The 23,765-nt window shown below is 44.4% G+C and overlaps 1 protein-coding gene across 8 annotated transcripts in view; it reads left to right on the forward strand.

Annotated features, from left to right (window-relative positions):
- PDE1C (phosphodiesterase 1C) overlaps positions 1 to 23,765 on the forward strand; it is a 268,752-nt gene that overhangs the window by 88,569 nt on the left and 156,418 nt on the right. For 2 of the 8 annotated variants that reach the window (XR_014001156.1, XR_014001157.1), the window contains exon 1: positions 7,987 to 8,643. The exons of 3 other annotated variants lie outside the window; for them this stretch is intronic. The gene's annotated coding sequence lies outside the window, so the exon portion shown is untranslated. Of the gene's footprint in view, positions 1 to 538; positions 571 to 7,986; positions 8,644 to 9,077; positions 9,247 to 23,765 lie in introns of those variants that run through there. 3 more of the 8 variants (XR_014001155.1, XR_014001158.1, XR_014001159.1) reach the window with 3 other exon arrangements.

Here is a 23,765-nt window from a genome sequence, read left to right on the forward strand (position 1 = left end):
AGTTTGTTATTTCCTGAAATCTGGAGCAAGAAATCCAAGCCAAGCTGTGGTAAACGTTTTTGGAAGGATCCCACTAAACAGCGCAGCTGCTGTTGAGGTTATGAAATTAAGTGTCTTATGGAACGACATCTTTGAGAAGACGCAACTCTTTCACAAGCTGAAATGAGAATTTCCAAGTTAGGAGGCGCCCTTTTGCCAGCTGTGTGGGAGGCCAACCCCTTGATGGTCAAAGTAAAGTTTGAGTGTGATTGTTATTTCCACAAGTTCAGGCTCCATGTGTCATGAGGAGCAATAAATCCTACCACAGAGATTTGTTGATGTTGTTTTTTCTGTTTTGGTTTGGTGCCCAGATAATGTGAAGGAAAAAGCAAAGAGCAAGAAAAGTTTACAGAAAGCAGATTTTACTTCATTTGTATGCAGGGAGTGAGGAACAAATAATCACGAAGCGCAGGAAAGTCCTAGGGGTGCCTTCACCAGCAAACCAAATTGTCGCTCAGTAGATCTGCTCAGGGAAGAGGTTATTTAAGCATGGTGTTCCCCCTAAAGTGTCTGGATGTTTAACTACATAAGGTAAGTTAAACTGCATTCTGAGAGAGGAGATTTAGGAAAGAAGACAGTAACCAGGGTATCTAAGATTGAAATCGTTTAGCAATTTGTGGGTTATTGGGTTGCCATATTCCCAAAAGTGGATATCCGGATAAAGTTGTTGAACTTTTTTTCTTTTTCTCAAAGTTGTTGAGCTTTTAAGTTTTGGGGCTTTGGGGGGAATTTTTACCCCCATAACTTACCCTCGCTTGCCGTACGTCAGGGTTTCCCCAGACATTTTACCAATTTGGCAAAATCCGTTCGGATGCCATTCTGCTGGCTAATTGAAAGATTTTTCTGGGAAAATCCAGACTTATGGCAGCCCTAGTGGGTCAAAGGCTGGGCCTGGAAGATATCACCTCTGTGCAGCTGTTAGGATTCTGAGTTTCATCATGAGCATGCTGACTGGTCCCATTTCTTCTTCATGCCTGATTTCAATTCAGTAGATGTTTAGGGGCCTGTGGATGTCAAGCCCAGTCCACATAGGGCTGCAAAAACGGAAGGGTATACTGATCATATAATTCCCGCCCACATGACTGGGGTCTATGTGCAAAGTCTCTGTGAAATGTGATGCTCAACAAGTAGAAACTGAGTGTGCCAAGAGGACAGGAATAAGTAACGTGGTCTTGATGTGCCGATGCACAGAACATGAACGTTTCAGGCTAAGGGGAAGCCAGAGCAGGGGTTAACAACAGCACTGCAATGTGCATCTGGTACTCCTGCCTGCCCCCCCTCCCTATCTCCGACATTCTCAGGAAAATGTCTACTGTATTGGCGTCATTTTTTAATTAGAGATCAGATTTTGTGATATCCACACAGTCCTATTTACACAAATAGAGCTATCTATCAGCGTAGTAAGGAGCATTTCATGTATTTCATTTGTACAAAGGATTTGCATAACTTAAGGCCACATGGACAGAAAGATAGATAATATTGGCCAATAAAATTCTAATTAGTCCCAATGGTGTCCTACCATGAAAACCTTTAAAGAAAAGGTTTTCTATTAGTAGCATTTACAAAGTACTTCAAATGGAAGATTTCATGTTGTTAAGATTACTTTCCAATCAGTGTGACAAAATTCAGTGTTTCAGATATTTTCCAGGCATATTCTTTATTGTTTCTCATAATTTGCATTTTATGTCAAGCATTCCATTTTATGTCACCAGGCAGAACTTTTTAATGGCTTCTGAAGTGTCAGTCTTCCCCTTGTTTTCTTTCCAATAAAGCTATTTCCATCATTTCTTCAAGTGTGCTAATTTTCTATCTAATAAATGGAAAAGTAGCTTGCCCCATTTGTTGAGAAATCCAAAATAATACAAAATGGCATGTCCCAATTAATGTCTTTTGAATCTATGGGTAGAAACATTTCCCCCAGGTATTATCAGAATTGCATCTTCCTGTGGCCTAAAGGTTTGTGTCTTATGTTAAGGTGGATTTGTACACCTACCTGATAGCTTTAGCAGGACAAGAGTGCCCAATTTGAGCATACATGAATTCTCTTAGGTATATCTGTGCAACCAAAACATATCCGTTTCCATCCATTAGTGGATACACCTTCTTTCAAAGAATTATGGGAGCAGTAGTTTCATGGGAGTACTGGGAGTTCTCTTAGAGACCCTATACCCCTCTCCTAGGCAGTAGGCACAGGCTGGCATTTCCAGCAAGGGCTGGCACCCGCACATGGCATCCCTAGCAAGCTGCTAGGGCCCTGGCACCTTGGCAAGGGCAGCTGTTCAGAAATTTTCCAGACCAGAGCTCCAAGGGATGGCAGGTAGGCCACCATGTCAATTTCCCATAGTGCACCTGTTTGTGTCTACCTAGTGGATGTTGTGAAACTTAAAATGTCAGCTAGATTCAGCCTCAAATGATTCTTTTGAATTATTATTATTATTATTATTATTATTATTATTATTATTATTATTATTATTAATTTGTACCCCACCCATCTGGCTGGGTTTTCCCAGCCACTCTGGGTGGCTTCCAACAAAGATTGCACGCAGTGCTTCTTTCTTATCTCCGACAGCCTTTAATCGTGTAGCAAAACATCGTAAATTCAGCCTCAAACACCCGGCGACAATGCGCACATCTCTCCTCTCTCGATCAGAACAGAAAGAGAACTCACATACACAGTAAGATTCCCATATGTGAAACATAGCCACGCCTCATGATGTGAGATGTCACTCAGAACTCTTAACCCTGTAAGTTCTGAAACTCTTCACAAAAAGTACATTAAAATGTCACACATTAAAAACTTCCCTGAACAGGGCTGCCTTCAGATGTTTTCTAAATGTCAGGTAGTTGTTTTTCTCTTTGACATCTGGTGGGAGGGCCTTCCACAGGGCGGGTGCCACTACCAAGAAGGCCCTCTGCCTGGTTCCCTGTGGCTTTGCTTCTTGCAATGAGGGAACCGCCAGAAGGCCCTCGGCGCTGGACCTCAGCATCCGGGCAGAACGATGGGGGTGGAGATGCTCCTTCAGGTATACTGGGCCATGGCCATTTTGCTTGCTACCTCTACTATTGAACCCCACCATGGTTGCCCTGATGGAAAAGGTGGCCTTCAAGAGGGAATTTTATCAAGGGCAAAATCCGTAAGGTCAGGAGCTCACTCTGTTTCTGCCTTACCCATTTAAAACTGCTCCGCTTGGTTTTTTGAACTCAACCTCTATATTAGCTAAAAGGCAATTTTCATTCGCACTCATTTGAATGAATCCCAACATTCAAATGAAATGCAACTGTTTTCTCCTCATGGACTGATGCACAGACATCTTAACCATCAAGAGAAAGCTGTATTTCTTTCATTAATTATTTGGGGGGGGGAGATGTTGTGATGACATTAGATGAAAAACTCAATTCAGTCTTGTTGCATGTAGAATATTGACAGTATATTTTGAATAGAAAATCAACCTTTTCCCAACAGTCTTATGGCCAAAATCCATACATTCAGTTGCTCAGGTTTCAGAAAGATGCCCAGTGATTTGTTTTCGACTTAAGTGCTTCTAAAAGGCAATTTGGAAAAACCTTGAGAAAGGGGTGGCTTTAAAATTAACCCAAATGCTTTAAAGTAAATTCCATAGCTTTGAACTAAATCCTTCAGCTAAAATGTAGGAATATATTTATACTCTGCAGCATACCCAGTTTTCGGAGTGTTCCCTGTGTTTTATATGAAAGGCTATAGCTTAATATTGTCTTGATTAATGATGGTCTTCTCATTCATCATACTTGCCCACATGGAGGTAGTGATGCTCAGTTTTTCCTGAATTTTGAGCTGCTGCTAGTAGAACAGAGGTTAGTTGTTGGAGTCTCTTGCTCCATGGTTCACATTGCATTCGTAGAACCCTGTGGACATAATTTAGGCTGCTTGTTTTGGCCAGGAAAGCCCTAAATCATTTGGATTTGGATATGGCTAACTCACATCCAGGACGTGGGTGGCGCTGTGGGTTAAACCACTGAGTCTAGGGCTTGCCGATCAGAAGGTCAGCAGTTCGAATCCCCACGACTGGGTGAGCTCCCGTTGCTCGGTCCCTGCTCCTGCCAACCTAGCAGTTCGAAAGCACCTCAAAGTGCAAGTAGATAAATAGGTACCGCTCCGGCGGGAAGGTAAACGGCATTTCCATGTGCTGCTCTGGTTCGCCAGAAATGGCTTAGTCATGCTGGCCACATGACTTGGAGGCTGTATGCCGGCTCCCTCGGCAAATAAAGCGAGATGAGTGGCGCAACCCCAGAGTCGGTCACGACTGGACCTAATGGTCAGGGGTCCCTTTACCTTTACCTCATTTGCTACTAGCATAGTATGGTATCGCTATGACTTTCCTGTGATTCAGTACAGTGGAACTTTGCTACCATTTGGATGATTGACTCACATGTGTCGCTAGGTTCAAGCCCTTGGGGGCAGCACCCCCCCCCATCTGGTCCATGGCTAATGGCATGAATGGTACCGTACAACCTCAGCAATCCCATGTCATTCAGTCGTCCGAATGTTATTAGTGTGCATTTAACCACAGGGAAGAGACAACTGTATCACTTAAGAGAATGTATGAGCCAGAACAAAGATACTGTAGTCTGTTTGTGCATCATCACAGAACGAATTCAGATTATTGATTCAAGTTGTGCAGGCCTTGCTCTAAAAATAGACATGGTATCTTTTGTCTGGTTATGGGAATAGGCTATGTATTTGTAGATCTGGGATGCGGAAGATCATATCTGTTAATATGCCTCCTCTAACAGCACTTTGATGATCTCTGATCTCTGAAACCCAATGTTTGAACTGCAGACCAGAATGCATCATCAAAAGGAAAGTGTCTTTTAGTAGATCCTGAAAATTACATCACTAAATGGGTGGGTGGCTTCGCTGCCTATGAATCTAAAAAGTGTTACGAATTACTGCAGGAAAAAAATGGTTAGCTGTAAAGGGGAGGTTTTTTGTACTTGATTGCGTAAATTGTATTGATTTAACTTTTTAAAAATCTTGTATTGTGGGAAGGGTATCAATACATTTTAATATTACATACTTGGTTGTATTTAGATATTATGATCACTCATAACCCAGACTACAAACAGGACTGAACCTGTTCTGCGTACCCAATCTTCCTTTCCATTGATTGCTATTTTTTCTCCTGATGATAAATTTCTGTCCCTGAGAGCTGGTTTTTGGTGCATGCTTCACACACTTAGTGCTTGCAGTACTTTTGTCATCACAGTACCCATTCCCACCCCCCCTTTGTGATTTTAAGACCAGATTAGCATTTTTATTTTATTCTATTCAATACAAGGTGGTCTTTTCCAAGGAGGAGGAGCACGAGGTGGGCTGCTAGGTCTCAGCACTGAAAAATGTGCCGCAATTTATGAAACAATGACCTTGACAGAAGGAAATGTTCCTTTTTTCATTCTCAACTGCCTCGTCTCAAAGGTGGAGGTGATTGAGCTGAGCGAGGTATGAGCCAAAGGAGTAAAGATGGAAGAATGATAATAAATAAATGTCTATAGTAATTGGGTGCTGCACAGGAATACTTTTGCTTTTAACCCACAGGGCCCTGTACCCAAAGCTTACAATCTAATTAAAAGGAGTAATACAGTGGTACCTCAGGTTACATATGCTTCAGGTGACATACGCTTCAGGTTACACACACTGCTAACCCAGAAATAGTGCTTCAGGTTAAGAACTTTGCTTCAGGATAAGAACAGAAATTGGGTTCTGGTGGTGCAGCGGCAGCAGGAGGCCCCATTAGCTAAAGTGGTGCTTCAGATTAAGAACAGTTTCAGGTTAAGAACGGACCTCCAGAACAAATTAAGTACTTAACCTGAGGTACCACTGTAAAGTGACTCCAGCCCTTCTGAAAGAAATACCCCAGATCTCTTTGCAATGCACAGGGGTAGCCAACATGGAAGCTGGGAATTGTAGCGCCAATATCTGGAGATCATCACATTGGGTACCCTAGAGCCAAGAGCTGAAGCCGGGATCCTCTGAGACACCTTTTCACAAACAGCATTTCCAGTTCCAGAGATTCCATGAAGAAAGTTGTATTGGCAGGCAAGCGCGCGCGCACACACACACACACACACACACACACGGGAGTTCCATGGAGCTGCACTCCTTGAGCAATTGTCCTGGGACTTCCTTCCCCTTCCTTCCTTCTCCAAGCTTTCCAGGGGTTAAATCAGGAATGGCCAGCAGGCCATTGCTTGCAGGGTGCATTGCTTCTGGTTATTGAGAGGGAGAGCCGAGTGGGAATCCTGACATGGTGCGGGCATATAAGTGGAGCCAATGTGCTGCTCTCGTTGCTTGCCTCAACCCCCCCCCTCTAGGTAACCAGCAGTGACATGTGGCACTGGGAAGCCAGAGAAGCGAAGCAGTGCCATCCGTTCAAGCGCTCACCATGGGAAAACATTGCCCTCCTCTTGGCTCTTTCACTGAGTTGCAACCTGGTGGTAAGAGTTAAATATGCCGCTCCTTTGATGCAGGAGAGATAAGAACTCTCTCTGATTTAAATACACCTCAATGAAAGGAAATGCCAAAAACAGTGCAGAAAGTAACACAACTATTTACGCTGACTAAAATGATAGCAAGCACCACTCAGATATGCTCGTGTGATTTCTGTCCCTCACCTCGGACCAAAATGCGACTTGCAGAAATTTCTGCTCTCATTTCTGATGGAATCTTCTGACATCTCTAATGAAGAGCATGTGTCAATAGTTTTGTTGCACTCTGGTTTCACATGCTTGTGAGCAAAAGCCATATCTGAGCCTCTACTCATGGTTGCATTTTAAAGTGGGGCAGGGTGAAAAATAAACGTGTGTGTGTTTCGTACTTTTTATACCGCTTGATTGTGATGAAACCTCAAAGCTGTTTACAAAGCCGCACTTGAGAATCTATATCTGAGTACAGAATGTCAAGTGTGAATTGACCCTGGGTCCATTGGAAAAAGACTTTGTCTTGATGGTAGGTTACTGTGAATAAACTTTACAAATAGACTGAAATGCCTCAGTAATAACACTTTTTTTGACCAGGGTTAAAGACTTGTGTGAGTCTATTGCAGCAAAATCAATGAAGAATCTTGTCTCATCTTAAAGACTAGACTATTACAAAAGCTTTCATAGACAAGTCCATTGCATCAGATGCATACAATGTTATTCTCAACACACAAGTTTGGAGGAAAACAATGTAAACAGTTTTTAATAATACAATGCTTAAGATTTGGGCATCTTTTAGTAAAATAATCCTATGGAACATGATTTGAAAATTTTAACCTGGAGGAAAAGTGCTGCTTCAGAAAGCCACTTGCTTCATTCTATGGAAGCCTTTACTCCAAAGCAATGTCTTTGTAGCTAAACTGATCGGTCCGTGGCTACTTTCAGCAACTGGAGATGAAGCAAATTTTCTCACTGGTCAGCTGTTCCCACCTTTTGCCAATGCTTGTTTAGGAATGGTTCATTTGTTGGTAATTAGCTGTCCATTTCGCAGTTACTTGGTCACTAGTTGATTTTACCCCTTTCTCTAAAAGGATGCTTCTAGATCTAAAACAGTTTTACAGTGGCTTCGCCTCTTATTGCTCGCTCGCTTAGGCAGGCTGCCTGTACTCAAGCAGATTCTCTTGGAGGTGCATTAATGCAATTGCTTGACTCTGTTCCACTTTAATTGAAGCAGGCCTTTCCCCCACCCCCTTTGGATTATCCTCTCCCTCTGTAGTACTCTAGTTTGGTGTGCTTTTGTGTATGAAGAGGGAAAGAATGAGAGAAAGGGAAAGAGAGAGAGAGAGAAAGAGACACAGACGTTGGTCAGGCTTCTGCTGACAGATGACTTTTCCTCAGTTGCCGGTTTCCTTGCCTGTCAGTAAAGTGGCTGGTAAGTGGAAGAACCCGAGAAGGGGAGGGCATTTGTGGGTGGGTGTGAGAGAGAAGGAGAGAGAGAGAGAAATTCGGCACTGCAAGGAATGAGGGCTGCCTTTCATAGCACAGAGGGGAGACGCAGAGTGAGTCCAGCGAATGGCAAGGCGGATAACTGGGAGCTGTACATCTGCCAGTACTATAAGGCCTCCCATTCAGACAGCTTAATTGTCCGCAAGGCTTCCCCCACCCCCTCCCTCGCCCCTGATAAAGATCCTTCAGCTGGTTTTACTGATTGTATCCTTGGCTTATTGTGTAAAAATAAAAAATAAAAATCTGTGGGTTGCCTTCAATCTGGAGATCAGCCTCTAATCCCTTCCATCACTCTGAGGAACATGACATGCCACCGCAGCTGCCCCCCAGAGCACACCTGAAATTTTTTGATCCTAGTGTGGAAGCCAGGGGTGTGCGTGGCAAAGGGGGGAGCATTTGGAGGCAGGGGGAAAATATGGTTGCTGCTCCTGGTCAGTGTTAACCAAAAAAGAAAAAAAAAAGAAAAAGGAAATTGGAGCGTGTGCATGTTTCGGGGGACGCATCCATTCTCTCTGAGCTTTGACCAAAGTGAAAACGTAGAGCTATGGAGTCTCCAACGAAGGAAATTGAAGAATTTGAGAGCAACTCTTTGAAATACCTGCAACCGGAACAAATAGAGAAGATATGGCTTCGCCTCAGAGGACTGTAAGTAACACTTTATCTTTTGTCTTTCCCTTCTCTCTCTCTCTCTCTCTCTCTCTCTCTCTCTCTCTCTCTCTCTCTCTCTCTCTAGTTTTTATGGCAATGATTTAGACATCTGTTCTTTGCCACATACTTTTTAGTCCTGTCCAAGGACAAAACACACCTGCTTACTGCATATCCACCAACTTCCAGCCACTTACAGGGGTAAAAGAAACCCACGGTCTTTTCTCTGAATATGCTGAAATTGCATGTTACAGTGAAGAAATGCCATTTATGTCAGCACAAACGCAACGATGTTTTCATATGCAAGTGGGCATAAAAAAAACAGCCACACCTCTGTCATATTAAAACTAAGCCTATACCCAGTTCTGTTTACCTCTGTGTTTGTTTGTGTGTTCCTCCCTCCCTCCCTCTCCCAAAAGCAGCTTGAACAAATGGAACTTAGAAAACACAGTTGAAATTCACTTTTTAACGGCAGGAAACTCATGTCTATTTTTGTTAAATGCTTGTGATTCAGCATGTGTTTATTTACTTGAACTTTTGGAATGGGCATGATTTTTGCCGTATTGGAGGTACAGCTAGTCCTAGCAGCATGACAGAGGAAAGGTGAGGTATGCAAATAAAAGTGATATTCAATAGTTCTGGCAGGTTAGAAATGCATATATATGTATGTATCTGGGTCTCTTGTTTCTAAGTGTGTGTGTGTGTGTGTGGCAATGAAATTATTATTAGAAACTTTAATTCTGCAACCCTAGACACACTTAGCTGTAAGTCCCACTGAACTCAGTAGGGGTTACTTCTGAGTAGGCATGCATGGGATTGTGCTGTAAATCTGTTTAATGGCAACAGAGTATTTGCTTTATTCCTTTTCTGATCAAGCCTACATAGAGTGTTAGCATGTTAAGCTGCATCTGTCCAGATGTTCAGAACAGAATATTTTCTCTCTCATCATCTTAACAAAGCAGACTGTGATTTCACTAGGGAGAGATGCTGGGCATGAGGGGAATATATCGGGAAAAGTAATCTAAGCCCCCCTCCCCACTCCACCCAAGAATCCCAGCTTAAAAAATTTGAAGCTTTCTTTCTGCAAGTTGTTGGCTTGTTATCGTTTTCTTTAACCTGGTGATATCACGTTTTATAAGAAATTATTCTGAACGTGTTGTCCTTGCCTTGGACCAGAAATGAATATATATCACTGTGAGGATCTGTTCCAGGAAGTCTGTTTTGTGAAGAAATGCAGTCAAGCCCGATGACAGCTGTTGTGTAGCAGTTCCAAACAGACTAGCTCTACAAAAACAACAACCCCAAACCTTTATTTTTCAATCTCTCTGCTAGTTATATATACATCTGTGATTGTCTAAAACATTCTGTGCAAGAGTTAGACTAACCCTCATGGTCAGATATGATTAAGTGTCTTGGTCAATAGCATAATTTCACGACAAGCCACTCTGTAATAATCACTGGTGTAATTCTGCCCATACTTAGGGAGCAAAGCAAATTCAAAAGGACCTTGTATTCAATTCAATGGCATCATCTTGCAAAGTGATGCTGTAGCCAGAACCCTGCTGGGGTGTGTGTGTGTCTATGTAGTATGTGTCACAATAGTGCTGTCCTTCTTTAGATAGTGTCAGGATGCTTGCCCAAGTGCAAATGACAGCACACTTAAAAAGTACCTGCCCCCCTTTGACTTCTCAAAACCGCCCAGAAAGTACAATTTCCTTCTTTCTTTCAAAACTAGTGTGACTGAAATGTGTTTCTTCTTCTTCTTTGTTAACTGTACTTTTTGGTGGTGGCTTCGATATGGGACTTGACACTTTGCAAACATAGTCTGCTGGCTGAGCTTCGGGCAATAGGCATTTCACATTTTATTTTATTTTCCTTTCCGATTCCCCCATGAGTAATTTGAAGGCAGAGGCTTTCAATCTCTTAAAAGCAAATGGATACACTTACAAAAAAACTGGTCCCTCAAAAGATCAAGCAGGATTTTCCAGAAGGGCGCATAGTTCCGTGCAAATAAATGTCTTCATCCACCGGCAGGGTGGTAATAATTTCATCATCAGATTGTACCTCTGCATTGCAATTGCACAGGAAGTGAAACAGAACATTACTGTATACCAAGACACCAATGTCAAGGGATATTAGCTTAGTAGTAGTAGTAGTAGTAGTAGTAGTAGTAGTAGTATTTTCTTACTGTGATCTTAGTAAAAACTTAGTGCACAAACCAAACTGAGTCTAAACACGATTATTTCAAACCTGCCTCTAATATGATCTTAACTCTATTTTGCCATGAACTGGTGTAAAATACTTGCATGTATAGCCTAAGAATTGAGTACTGTGGTGTCAAGTTTTGAGGGTGGCCTGGAGAAGACAATGAAGAGTTGCATTTTTTTTGGGTATTGCCAAGAAGACATTGGCTAGGATCCAAAGGCCTGTGCGCAGAGTTCCATACACATTGTCCCTCTTTTATGTCACTGTTTCCCAAGGCAGCCCATCACCTACCCTATAAAGTTGCTCTTGAAGGTCAGGGATTCTCCAGAGTAGAATTCAGTGCACAATTGCAAAGAAAAACTGGCAGCTTCTCCTTTGCACCTGTGGTTTCTCCTGTCCCCGGGACTATTTGGCCAGGAGGCCAGCACTTATGGGTCCCTCTGCCCTTTTCAACCCTGCTATGGGAGCCACATGGATCCATCCTATAGTCTGGCTCCAGCCCTATGGAAGGGGACATCTGTATGTGTCTTTCCCACAGTATTGGCAACCTGCCTACAGGGAGGGTAATAATTCTAGGGGAAAGACAATGGGATGGGCCAGGCCTATGTCATTCCAGGCTAGAGCCATGCCATGGAATGAACTCATGGAACGTAAGGACATAAGTCCTTCTGGATTACAGCAATGTTCAGTGCAACATATGGCTACGATGCAGTGTCCAGCCAGATGCCTATGGGAAACACACAAGCAGGATATGACCCCATAGTGGCTCTTGTGGTGAGGCTGTAACACGTAAAAGAGACATGCACTAAGTGCTTTTGGAGGATTGATTCTAATAGATTTTCCCTCAAGAGGGAAATGCACACGGTTGGATTGTGGGGAGCGGGGGGGGGGGCGGGGGCGGGCAGAAAAATCCATTTAGATTTTGTAAGAAGGACATGCTAGCTTCATGCCTGTCCCTGCTTACATTTTCTTCTTGGAAAATCGTGCTCTTTTCATCCCTTGCGTTTCACATTCATATTGCTGCACGTGTGAACCTCTGCACAGAAAAAGGTTTTGTCAGACGGGCTCTTAGTGAAGAGATCAGGCCTTACGGAGGCGTTTTGTTGCCTTACCAAGATCTTGCCGGAACCCTGAAGCCGCTTCCGCCACTTCCGCTCGCTTCTCTGGCAGTGGCGCTGAGCTCCCTCAGATGTGCCCCAAGGATTCTGCCGCCCGAGGCGGCTGCCTCAATCTACCTCGTGGATGGGCAAACAGTGGACGTGAGCCTTCTCTCTCTAAAAGGACGAGTGGAAGGAAGAGAGGGCAAGGTGCCCATAAAGGTAAAGGTAAAAGGACCCCTGGCCATTAGGTCCAGTCGTGGCCAACTCTGGGGTTGCAGCGCTCATCTCGCCTCATTGGCCAAGGGAGCTGGCATACAGCTTCTGGGTCATGTGGCCAGCATGACTAAGCCGCTTCTGGTGAACCAGAGCAGCGCACGGAAACGCCATTTACCTTCCCGCCGGAGTGGTACCTATTTATCTACTTGCACTTTGACGTGCTTTCGAACTGCTAGGTTGGCAGGAGCTGGGACCGAGCAACGGGAGCTCACCCCGTCGCGGGGATTCGAACCTCCGACCTTCTGATCGGCAAGCCCTAGGCTCTGTGGTTTAACCCACAGCGCCGTTGTATAAAAGAAGAGTGTTCAACAGGCACAGCTTATCTGGACCAAGGATATGCCAAGCCACACGTGAAAATTCCCTCTGCCACATAACCCTTAGTGGTGTAGAAGCCCTTCCCGCTACTGTACTGGATCATGTGACTAACCAGTCAATCAATGTGCAGCAACAGTGGTGGCGACTCCTGGCTGCTTCTGTGAGCTGGTCAAAAGAAGGGGTTGCTGCTGCCATGTGGCTACTGCCCCCCAAATCACATTGAACCCCAAAACAGGGCCTGTCCATGTATATGAGGCCAGTGGGGGCATGGAGCAGGGGAGAGGCAAAAGGATGAACACACTGACTCCATCCTCTACTGCAATGCGCAGCCTCTGGACCCTGTCTCGGAAGAGTACAGCTGCTGTTTTATCACATGGGAGCTTGTCAGAATGTACATGCAACAAGGAAGATAAGGAGGGTTCCTTTTCACAAGCAGTCAGTACACAGTAGTGAGTTATTGCTTGGTCAGTGGTTGACTGCAATCAGTTTCTGATCACAGAAATAAACACAGATTCTTCAACCCCAATCCATCTCCTGGACATTGAACAATCGCATTCTTCTGCCAAAACTCTATCATCATTAGTGGTGCCATATGTGGAGAGCAGGAAGCAAAGACAGCACCAAGGCCAGACGTGCCTGGAGGACAAGGAGCAAATTGAGCCAGGCATTCGCTGATGACTCAAGCGGCGAGCCATTTCAGTGAATGAGCAAGCGCAGCTCCTCTATTTATGCCACCTGTGCTAAGAGACGGGCTGGTGTGCGAGAGGCAGTGTTTGCTGGTTTTCAAAATGTGTAGATCGCCTTCCTCTTAAGGTACTCAAGGTAGTGTGTGAGTGTGTGTAGTTCAGTGTGATGCAATTTATGGGAAAGGCTGGGCAAGAGAATACATGGCGAGAACATAGAAGCTACCTTATAACAGTTCAGATCCATTGGCCCATCTCGACACAATGACTGGTTTTGGCCCTTCAAGGTTTCAAACAGAAGCGTTTCCCAATTCTAGTTGGAAATGCCAGGGACAGGCTTTCCCAGCCAAGCCAGATAAATGGGTCTTTACCACAGGTGCCCACTTGTTAAGGTTTTATTTTAAATGTATTCGTTGTATTTGTGTTTTTAATTATGTAAATCACGGTGGTTTAAAATGTGATTAAACGTAATAATAGAATCTGGGGCCCTTCAAGCGGACCATAAACTCTGTGGGAAATAGCACACATAGGACATTAAAGAAACATTCTGAAATAATGCTGCTGTTTCCATTCTTAATCCCCCCTCCCAGTAGTCAGGCCATTGATAGTAGAAGAGCATAGGCTTAATTTTTGCAAGTGAGATACAGTAAACATAAGAGTAATGACCTCTGGAGCTTTGTGTGTGTCTGCATGATAATCAGCATAATATTAACACGGTAACTAACTGTTCCTTCCTGGAAATTAACATAAGGTTATGAAATTTCAGCAATTCTGGAACAGAAGTGCCTTGTGAGAATTCTACCATTCCTCTTGTGTTGCAAATCATCTGGGCATCTCATAGATCTTTACATAGTGGTGATGTGTGAACATTTTACCACTTCGCTATATGGATATTCAGTGGATTGATTTTTGGCAACTCAGAAAGATGCATCATGGCACCCTTGGGTACAACAAAATAGTTTTAAAAGCCCCCAGGTCCCGGATCCTAAACAATTGCATCAGCATGTTGGCTCACAGCGCCGGTGTTACATCATGGTTTAATACTGGTAAATCACTTAGTTTTCCCATTAGGATCTTTAAGATGAGAGTTTTTCTCTTTTTAGTGAAGAGTGCCACATATCACTAGAAAGACACCCCCCCCCCCCACACTTCCTTAGCTGAAGGGACTGATTTTTATAAGTCAACTGTCCCTGGACTGGTACCCATGTCTTGTAAAGCACTATCCTTATTTTGCCTTTGTGGGATCTGTTGGAGAGAACTTTTAAAATTAGTTTCTTTATATAGGATTTATACAGTGGTGCCCCGCAAGACGAATGCCTCGCAAGACGGAAAACCCGCTAGACGAAAGGGTTTTCCGTTTTTAAGCTGCTTCGCAAGACGATTTTCCCTAAGGGCTTGCTTTGCAAGACGAAAACGTCTTGCAAGTGTTCCAATTTTTTTTTGCTCCCCCCCTTTTTCTAAGCCGCTAAGCCTCTAATAGCCTTTTAGCCGCTAATCCGCTAATCCTTTAATAGCCGTAAGCCTTTAATAGACGCTAAACCGCTAATAGCGCTAACCCGCTAATCCGCTAATAGGGTTGCTTCGCAAGACGAAAAAACCGCTAGACGAAGAGACTCACAGAACAGATTAATTTCGTCTTGCGAGGCACCACTGTACCTCATCTTTTTCATACCCAGTGCCTGAGACTGCTCACACCGTTCAAGTAACAAAATACGATAAAAATGAAAAAGAAGAGCAGGAAGAAAGAAAAACATGGCATCCAGATGAAAGCTAAAAACAGGGAACTTACCATAAAGTAACAGGGCAGAAATCTGACAATTCCGCCATCTCAAGGCCTGCTGAAACAAAAACATCTTGGACTACAAAAGACCATCAGCCTGGGGGCCATAGCTGTCAACTTTCCCCTTTTCTTGTGAGGAATCCTATTCGGAATAAGGGAATTTCCCTTAAAAAAGGGGAACAGTTGACAGCTATGTTGGGGGCTAGCTGGGTGTCCAAGGGAAGGGAGTTCTAGAATCTATGAGGGTCAAACTACATATTACACTTAATACTTAGCATCCAGGTATGTTTCTTGGAAGAGGGAGGCAGGTGAACACAGCTCCAAGACTCGGCCCGCCAGAGCAGGAGTGAGGACCTTGTCTTCTAGCCTGCCAGGGAAACTGATAAACTCTCCTCCTTCTGACAGTGAACGAGGGGATAATTCCGCTTTCAAGTTTGTGGCAGTTAGTATAAAGGAGGCCAGAAAATGAGGGAAATAATCAAAAAGATGCTGAATACTTTTTTCTTTCCATTGATAGGGTTCCGACTTTACATTAACAGTTTAAAATGGTAACACTTCTGTGCGTTTCTAATTAAAAGCTAAAGATTGCTTTCAGCTGGCAGAAGATCTTTTGTGAAAGCTTGATGTGTTTTGCACGTTGAACCTATTGCAGTAGAAGTGAGCACTGCGAAGCTCACTGGAGCTTAGTCCCAGGAAACTTTATAGGCATGCTGATACTAATAAATTGGGTTTTTAACTACAGTGGTGCCCCGCAAGACGAATGCCTCGCAAGACGGAAAACTCGCTAGACGAAAGAGTTTTCCGTTTTGGAGGTGCTTCGCAAAACGAATCTCCTATGGGCTTGCTTTGCAAGACGACAATGTCTTGCGAGTTCCTGCGGGGTTTTTTCCCCTCCCCCCTTTTCTAAGCCGCTAAGCTGCTTATCAGCTGATCCGATAAGCCGATAAGCCGCTAAAAGCGCTAATAGCGCTAATCCGCTAATCTGTCAATGGGCTTGCTTCGCAAGACGAGAAAACCGCTAGACGAAGAGAATCACAGAACGGATTCTTTTCGTCTTGCGAGGCACCATGCTTCTGCTACTTGTGTGTGTGATAATATTTCACAACAGCTGCGTGCATTTTTTTGGACTCTCCTGGAGGTCATGGCTAAGAGGGCTGTCATGAGGAGCTCCTGCTTTTAAAAATCTAACACTACGTCGCTGCTTGTTTTGCTTTTATCAACCACAGCGGCCCTGTAGGGTAGCCTTGTGTCCTATTTTACAGAGGGCAGTCCTCCATTTGAAGGGCACCTGCTCACAGTCTTCTCCACTCTGAGGAGCTTGTTTCTATTAAAATGAGAGCAATTATTTCTAAGTGGGCACCTAGACGTACAAATTAGTGTGTGCATTCTTAAATACAGGTATAACTAGCTGCCCTGCCATCATGGGTGGTGGTTAGTGATGACTGTCAAGGGGAGAAGGACTTTTGGCAGCAACTGGGACATTTTTTACAAAGCCTCAGAGCCAGGCAGGGTTGTGTGTTATTTTCAGGCGTGTGTTCATGTCTCATAGCTGGTGAAGAAAGTAATAATCCCCCTGTCTATCCACTGCAATAAAAAACTCCCAACTAATTAATTAAAGAAAGACAATGGATATAGCTGTATGCTATGCATTAAGTGCTATGCATTAAGGGGACGCGGGTGGCACTGTGGGTTAAACCACAGAGCCTAGGACTTGCCGTTCAGAAGGTTGACAGTTCGAATCTCTGCGACAGAGTGAGCTCCCATTGCTCGGTCCCTGCTCCTGCCAACCTAGCAGTTCAAAAGCTCATCAAAGTGCAAGTAGATAAATAGGTACCGCTCCGGCGGGAAGGTAAACAATGTTTCTGTGCGCTGCTCTGGTTCGCCAGAAGTGGCTTAGTCATGCTGGCCACATGACCTGGAAGCTGTACGCCAGCTCCTTCGGCCAATAAAGCGAGATGAGCGCCGCAACCCCAGAGTCGGCCACGACTGGACCTAATGGTCAGGGGTCCCTTTACCTTTATGCATTAAGTGTAATGTGTAGTTCGACCCCAAATGTCCACTCCCTGCCCTGGGCCTCAAAAACTTAAATCCCTGAGCGGAAAATGGGCTGCACCTTGATTCTACTGCACATTCCAAGTTGCTTAGTGACACTGCCAAGTGAGGATATCTGTGGGGTCTTGCTGTGCCTCCACTTTTTCCAGCAAGGAAAATAAATGCCCCCCTCCTCAGAATGGAAATATAAATAACTTCATGATGTTTCCGCTTCAGCATGGGATGTTACCTGTCTGATATAGATTCGTCAAATTGTAGGGTTAGAAGCAACCCAGAGGATCATTCTAGTCCAATCCCCTTCAATGTTGGAATATTCAGCTGTCCCATATGGGGATTGAACCTGCAACCTTGGCATTATCAGCACCAAGCTTTAACCACCTGAGCTATCCAGTCAACCATCTTGTGAACGAACCCTCAGTAAATTCACATGTGGAAACAGCCTATGCTTTATGGGAACTTTATGTTGACTGTTCTCTACATGACTTCCCTTCCTTTGGCCGTAAGGGACGACTGACAGCAGGTGACTACGGATGGAGCTATAGTTTCTGAATGAGCAAATAAGGTCATATAATCCCTGCTCTATCTCTATTAGTTGATCTATGATGGTTCATTTGCACTTGCCACTTGATGTTGCAGTCATCAAGCCATTAATGCAGGGGTCGGCAAGGCTTACCAGGCACGGGCCGGATCATTCCTGCGCAGATACTCTGTGGGCCGGGCAGGTGCAGCGTGACGCCGGAAATCGCATCTGCGCATGTCCGTGGCATTGGAAATCATTTTTGTGCATGCCCAGACGCCAAAAATTGCGCCAGTGCAGAAGCAATTTTCAGCATCTGGGCATGCGCATAAGCTATTTCTGCTGGGCGGACATGCACAGACGTGATTTCTGGTGTCTGGGCATGCGCAGAAGTGATTTCTGGAGCCACGGAAGAGAGTCCCCGCGCCGCGCTGTGCCAGTTTAGCGCAGTGCATGGGGACTTGTTGAGCGGGGGACTCAGTTCGGGGGTGGCTCGTGGGCCAGTTAAACAGCCTCCATGGGCCGCTTTTGGCCCACAGGCCTTAGGTTCCCGACTCCTGCATTAATGTCTCTCTGCGTGCGAAGCAGAACACACATATGCTGTTTTTCAACCTGAGCTCAGTAGACTGATTTTCTGGTTAGTCGGTTTATATTGACAGTGGTACATATACCATAATTAATTAAGGATAGTTATCCAGAACTGAATTCTTGTGGCTCTGACTTCTCCTGATAATTTTTTTAAATATATAAATACACCTACCATGCACAGTTCAGCATCTACATGACACCTTTTGATGTGAGAAACACTTGCATAATTTTTATTTTATTTTTTTACAGTGGGCATCTATGTTCGGTTACTATTTATGTTCAACTTGGCATGTACAGCATATAAATTATGGGGAAAGGTTCTTTATGTCCTTTTCCTGGTAGCTGGATATAAAACTGCCCAGCTGCTTCTTTTATGTCTGCTTTGGGCAAACTCTATTTATTTCCAAAGAGAATTCTCTCATGAGGACTGACAAACTTACAAGGCTGTAAAAACTGTGTTTCGTAGACCACGCTGAGTGTATGTTCACAGTTCCTTGCTGCTGCTCTTGACTGAGAGGAGGCCTGAAAACTGTCCATTTCCCAAAGTGGAGAAAGGCTTACGGTTCACACCTTTCATACTTGGGATTTTCAAATCCTCTTTCACAGATACTGCTTAATAGGTTCCCAGGCCAGCAGCAGAAAATGTGCTCTACCACACCAATGCAACCAACATTTTAGGATGGAATTAACCACAGTGCTGAGTAAGAGACAGGGGCTGTAGCCAAGCAGGGACCTCTGATGTTTTGCAGCTTTCTCGGCACAGAATATGCCCCCCTCCCAATGCGCTGAACTACTTTAAAACTGCTTTCACTTCTGAAAATAGTGGCTACGTACCCCTCGGAGGATGAGAAGCAGAATGCCAACAGCCCAGACAGCAGAAGAAGTGAAATGCAGAAAACCCTAAGGGCAGGATGTGGTTTACAGTGCTGGAGTTAATGGGGACAAGCAAAGTTTCTTGGATCTCCCATTGGTTTGTTTTTTTTTAATAATATTTTATTAGGTTTTAACAATAGAAAAGTTTAGAAAAATACAAAAAAACAAAAAAGATACAAAATTATAAAATACAAAAATACAGACATTAAACACCAAAAAAAGAAAAAGAAAACACACACATATATATAAAAAAACAAAAATTCCCACTTTCTTAATTTCTCCTCTTTAGTTAACTTATTTTCCTGACTTCCTCACGTCTCCCATTTTTGTATCCTTTTTAAAAATTGGTTCAGCAAATTCATGTCCTATTAGTCTATCTATTATTAATCCAATCTTACATTTTACCTTGTTGCTAGAACCCCTGAAATTCATTTCAATGTCCTCAACATTCAAAAATTTTACAATATTTCTGCAAATAAGTTTTAAATTTCCTCCAATCTTCTTCCACCGACTCTTCTCCCTGGTCTCGGATTCTGCCAGTCATTTCCGCCCTCCCATTGGTAAAACCTATTTGGTGTTTCGCAACTTTCTGACTAGTTGCAGGACCTTAGTCAGACCTAGCAGAGTAAACGCAGAATCCACGGAAGCAATTGGCGATTTCGCTGCAGACAGGATAGACGAAGCAGGAAGCAGGAACTTGTAGTTAGGTGTTTATTATATACAGTGGACTATTTACAGGAACACAACACGGATCTTTTGCTAGCTTTCTCTGACACGACTCACAACTCCTACACTGACACACAGAACTTTGAACCTCTGAACTCTGAACTAACACATTCCAGTTAGTAGGTCATTAATTATCACTCCCTTGAGAGAGCTTGACCAATCAGGGAGCTGTCTCCATGCTTCTGTTATCACCAGGCAGACTTACTCCTTCAGATTGCCTTCTGGCTGTCTGCCAAGCCTTAATTGACTCTGTGTGAGTAGCTGCAAGTACACAGTTTCCCAACAGCACAAACCATCATTGCCATAGGAACACAACAGGGATTTTGAGGGCAGAGGACACCTCAACATGCAGGGCAAGGTGCAGGTATATGATGGCTTTAATGTCAAAGATTCCAGGTGCGTTCGGGCATTCAAATAAAGACAGGGAACAAACTGTGTGGGTCACAATTGCTATTTTTTTTTATAATAATATTTATTGAATTTTCACAAATTATATAGACATACTCACTACAAACAAACACAAAAACAAACAAGTATAATTTCAAAAGCTTATTTTCTTAAAACTTACTTCACCGACCTCCTCATACCTCCCCTTTCTGCATTCCAATTTCAAATTTAATTCAGCAAATCTTCACCCTTAATTTTATCTAGTTGTATTCTTTTCTTTTCTTTTAACTTAATCTTTACAGCTGTAATCCACTTACTTTCTATAATCATAACATTTTAACACTCATTAATTTTACAATATCTCTTAAGTTAGATTTTAAATTTCTTCCAATCTTCTTCCGCTGTCTCTTTCCTCTGGTCTCAGGTCTCGGATTCTGCCAGTCATTTCAGCCAGTCCCATGTAGTCCATCACCTTCATCTGCCATTCTTCCAGAGTGGGTAGATCTTGTGTCTTCCAATACTTTGCTATGAGTATTCTTGCTGCTGTTGTAGCATACATAAAAAATGTTCTATCTTTCTTTGACACCAATTGGGTCACAATTGCTAACCACCCGGAAATACTGCTCCGTTTAGCTCAATATTATACACGCGACTGGTGTCTTTCCAGGTTTTGACGCAGGAGTCTTCCCCAGCAATACCTGATGTCAGCAGGGATTGGACCTGGGGCCTTTTCCATGCAATCATGCACCCCATCGCCGAGTCGCGGTCTGGACTCAAACTCCCAGCAGCCCCTGCCAGGATGGCCAATATTGAGGGATGGTGGGAGTTCGGCAACATCTGAAGGGCCAAAGTTAATATTGGCATGAAGGCTGGGAGTGCAGGAGGTGGGGCCAACCTGTCTGGGGTTAGCGCACATGCCCCCATGTAGTCTGTGGCCTCTGGCATTTGGCTGAATGTCCCAGCTCCTGCCAACGTACCAGTTCGAAAGCACGTCAAAGTGCAAGTAGATAAATAGGTACCACTCCAGTGGGAAGGTAAACAGCGTTTCCGTGTGCTGCTCTGGTTCGCCAGAAGCGGCTTAGTCATGCTGGCCACATGACCCGGAAGCTGTATGCCGGCTCCCTCGGCCAATAAAGCAAGATGAGCGCTGCAACCCCAGAGTCGGCCACGACTGAATGTCTGAAAACAGCTTCAGCCATTATTTTGTTCTGGCTCCAGAGATTCATACTTCTGATGGAAGGAGAAGGTGGCAATACCCAGCTTCCTTGTGTGCCACTGGGAACAGAGAGGCCAGAGCAAAGGTTGAATGGCCCATCCAGCGGAGCCAACCAGAACACCATCAGACTAGCCTCTCCCCAGCCTTTGTGATCTAATAATAATCTCCAACAGGAGATTATCAGACCCTTCAAAAAGTTGTTTTGCCGATTGCATTCCCTACCAATTTCTGTTCTATCATTACGCATGACTCCCTTTCCACCAAACCTCTGAGCTGTGGGTAAAGGTAAAGGTAAAGGGACCCCTGACCATTAGGTCCAGTCGTGGCCGACTCTGGGGTTGCGGCGCTCATCTCGCTTTATTGGCCGAGGGAGCCGGCGTACAGCTTCCGGGTCATGTGGCCAGCAGGACTAAGCCGCTTCTGGTGAACCAGAGCAGCGCACGGAAACAGCGTTTACCTTCCCGCTGGAGCGGTACCTATTTATCTACTTGCACTTTGACGTGTTTTCGAACTGCTAGGTTGCCAGGAGCAGGGACCGAGCAACGGGAGCTCACTCTGTCACGGGGATTCGAACCGCCGACCTTCTGATTGGCAAGTCCTAGGCTCTGTGGTTTAACCCACAGCGCCACCCGTGTCCCGAGCTGCAGGTAGAGAATGGTAGTAATAATATAATAATAATTTATTATTTATACCCCGCCCATTTGGCTGTGTTTCCCCAGTCACTCTGGGTAGCTCCCAGCAGAATAATAATAATAATAATAATAATAATAATGTGATAAAACATCAAACATAAAAACTTCCCTAAACAAGGCTGCTTTCAGATATCTTCTAAAAGTCAGATAGTTGTTTATTTCCTTGACATCTGATGGGAGGGTGTTCCACAGGGCGGGTGCCACTACTAAGAAGGCCCTCTGTCTGGTTCCCTGTAACCTCACTTCTCGCAATGAGGGAACTGCCAGAAGGCCCTCGGAGCTGGATCTCAGTGTCCGGGCTGAACGATGGGCATGGAGACGCTCCTTCAGGTATACTGGACCAAGGCTGGTGGGGGGTAGCTGCAGTGGCGTAGCGTGGGGGGTGCAGGGGGGCTGGCCGCACCGGGCGCAACATCTGGGGGTTAGGGTTAGGGGGCACAAATCCACGGGTTAGGGGGCGCAAATCCATGGGTTAGGGGGCACAAATTACTTGCCTTGCCCCGGGTGCTGACAACCCACGCTACGCCACTGGGTAGCTGTGCCGTAACAAAGCCAAAGGGTTAGGATTTTGAATATTTCTGTGGTGCTCTTGCTTGTGAGTTGTTACGGGATTTCACTTTTGGCAAGATGCTTATGTAAACAGCAGGAGTGAAGGCTGGAGCAGAACAAGCTGATCCCACACAAATGACCTCCGGGTTAACAATCTCACCCCAGCATAGCTTAGTTTTGTCATTTGGGTCATCCACCCAATCAAGAGGGGATTTTTTCCCCTCTAATGCCAATGTGTGGCAGAAAAGCAGTAGAATGGTTGTTTTGTGTGGGCTCAAAATAGTAAGTGATCCATGGGCATAGCTGGGGGGGCAGCTCCCCCCCTAAATCAAGTAAGGGCAGGGCTTGGAGGACACGGTGCTTGCAAGCATTGCTCACCAGCTGATAGACAATGTCTGCAAAGCCCTTTTCAAAGTGCTTTGAGTGGAGCTTCTGAAGAGGACGGGGGCTTCTGGAGCTCTGAGAACCAGCTGATTGCCATATCTTCTCCAGAAGCCCCATTCAAAACACTGCACAAAATTATTATTATTATTATTATTATTATTATTATTATTATTATTATTATTATTATTATTTATTACTTATATCCCGCCCATCTGGCCGGGCCTCCCCACTACTCTGGGTGGCTCCCAATGGAATATTAAAAACATCAAACAACTTCCCTAAACAGGACTGCCTTCAGATGTCTTCTAAAAGTCAGATAGTTGCTTATTTCCTTGACATCTGATGGGAGGGCGTTCCACAGGGAGGGCGCTGCTACCGAGAAGGCCCTCTGCCTAGTTCCCTGTAACCTCACTTCTCACATTGAGAGAACCACCAGAAGGCCCTCGGAGCTGGACCTCAGTGCTGAACAATGGTGCTTTGAGAGGCCTCCTGAAGACCCTTGCAGGCAGCAAGGTCATGTAACAAGCATTATGACGTGAGATGATTGACAGGTCACAGCTGTCAAATTTGGTCCACAAGAGGTAAAGGAGATGAAAACCTGCCTAGAAAGGTTTCTCACCCCTGATTTAGATGCATTTAAACCTGGTTTCCTGCCTGTATGAATAAAGTTTTCCAGAACCTTCTCAGGGGTGGTTTCACATTTATTGAATCCCTTCTCTCAGGAAAAACAACTGATTCCCTCCTTGCTGCCTTTAGTAGAACCTTTCTTTTTCTGACTG

The sequence above is a fragment of the Podarcis bocagei genome, assembly GCF_964188305.1.
Source record: "Podarcis bocagei genome assembly, chromosome: 12".
Taxonomy (NCBI): domain Eukaryota; kingdom Metazoa; phylum Chordata; class Lepidosauria; order Squamata; family Lacertidae; genus Podarcis; species Podarcis bocagei.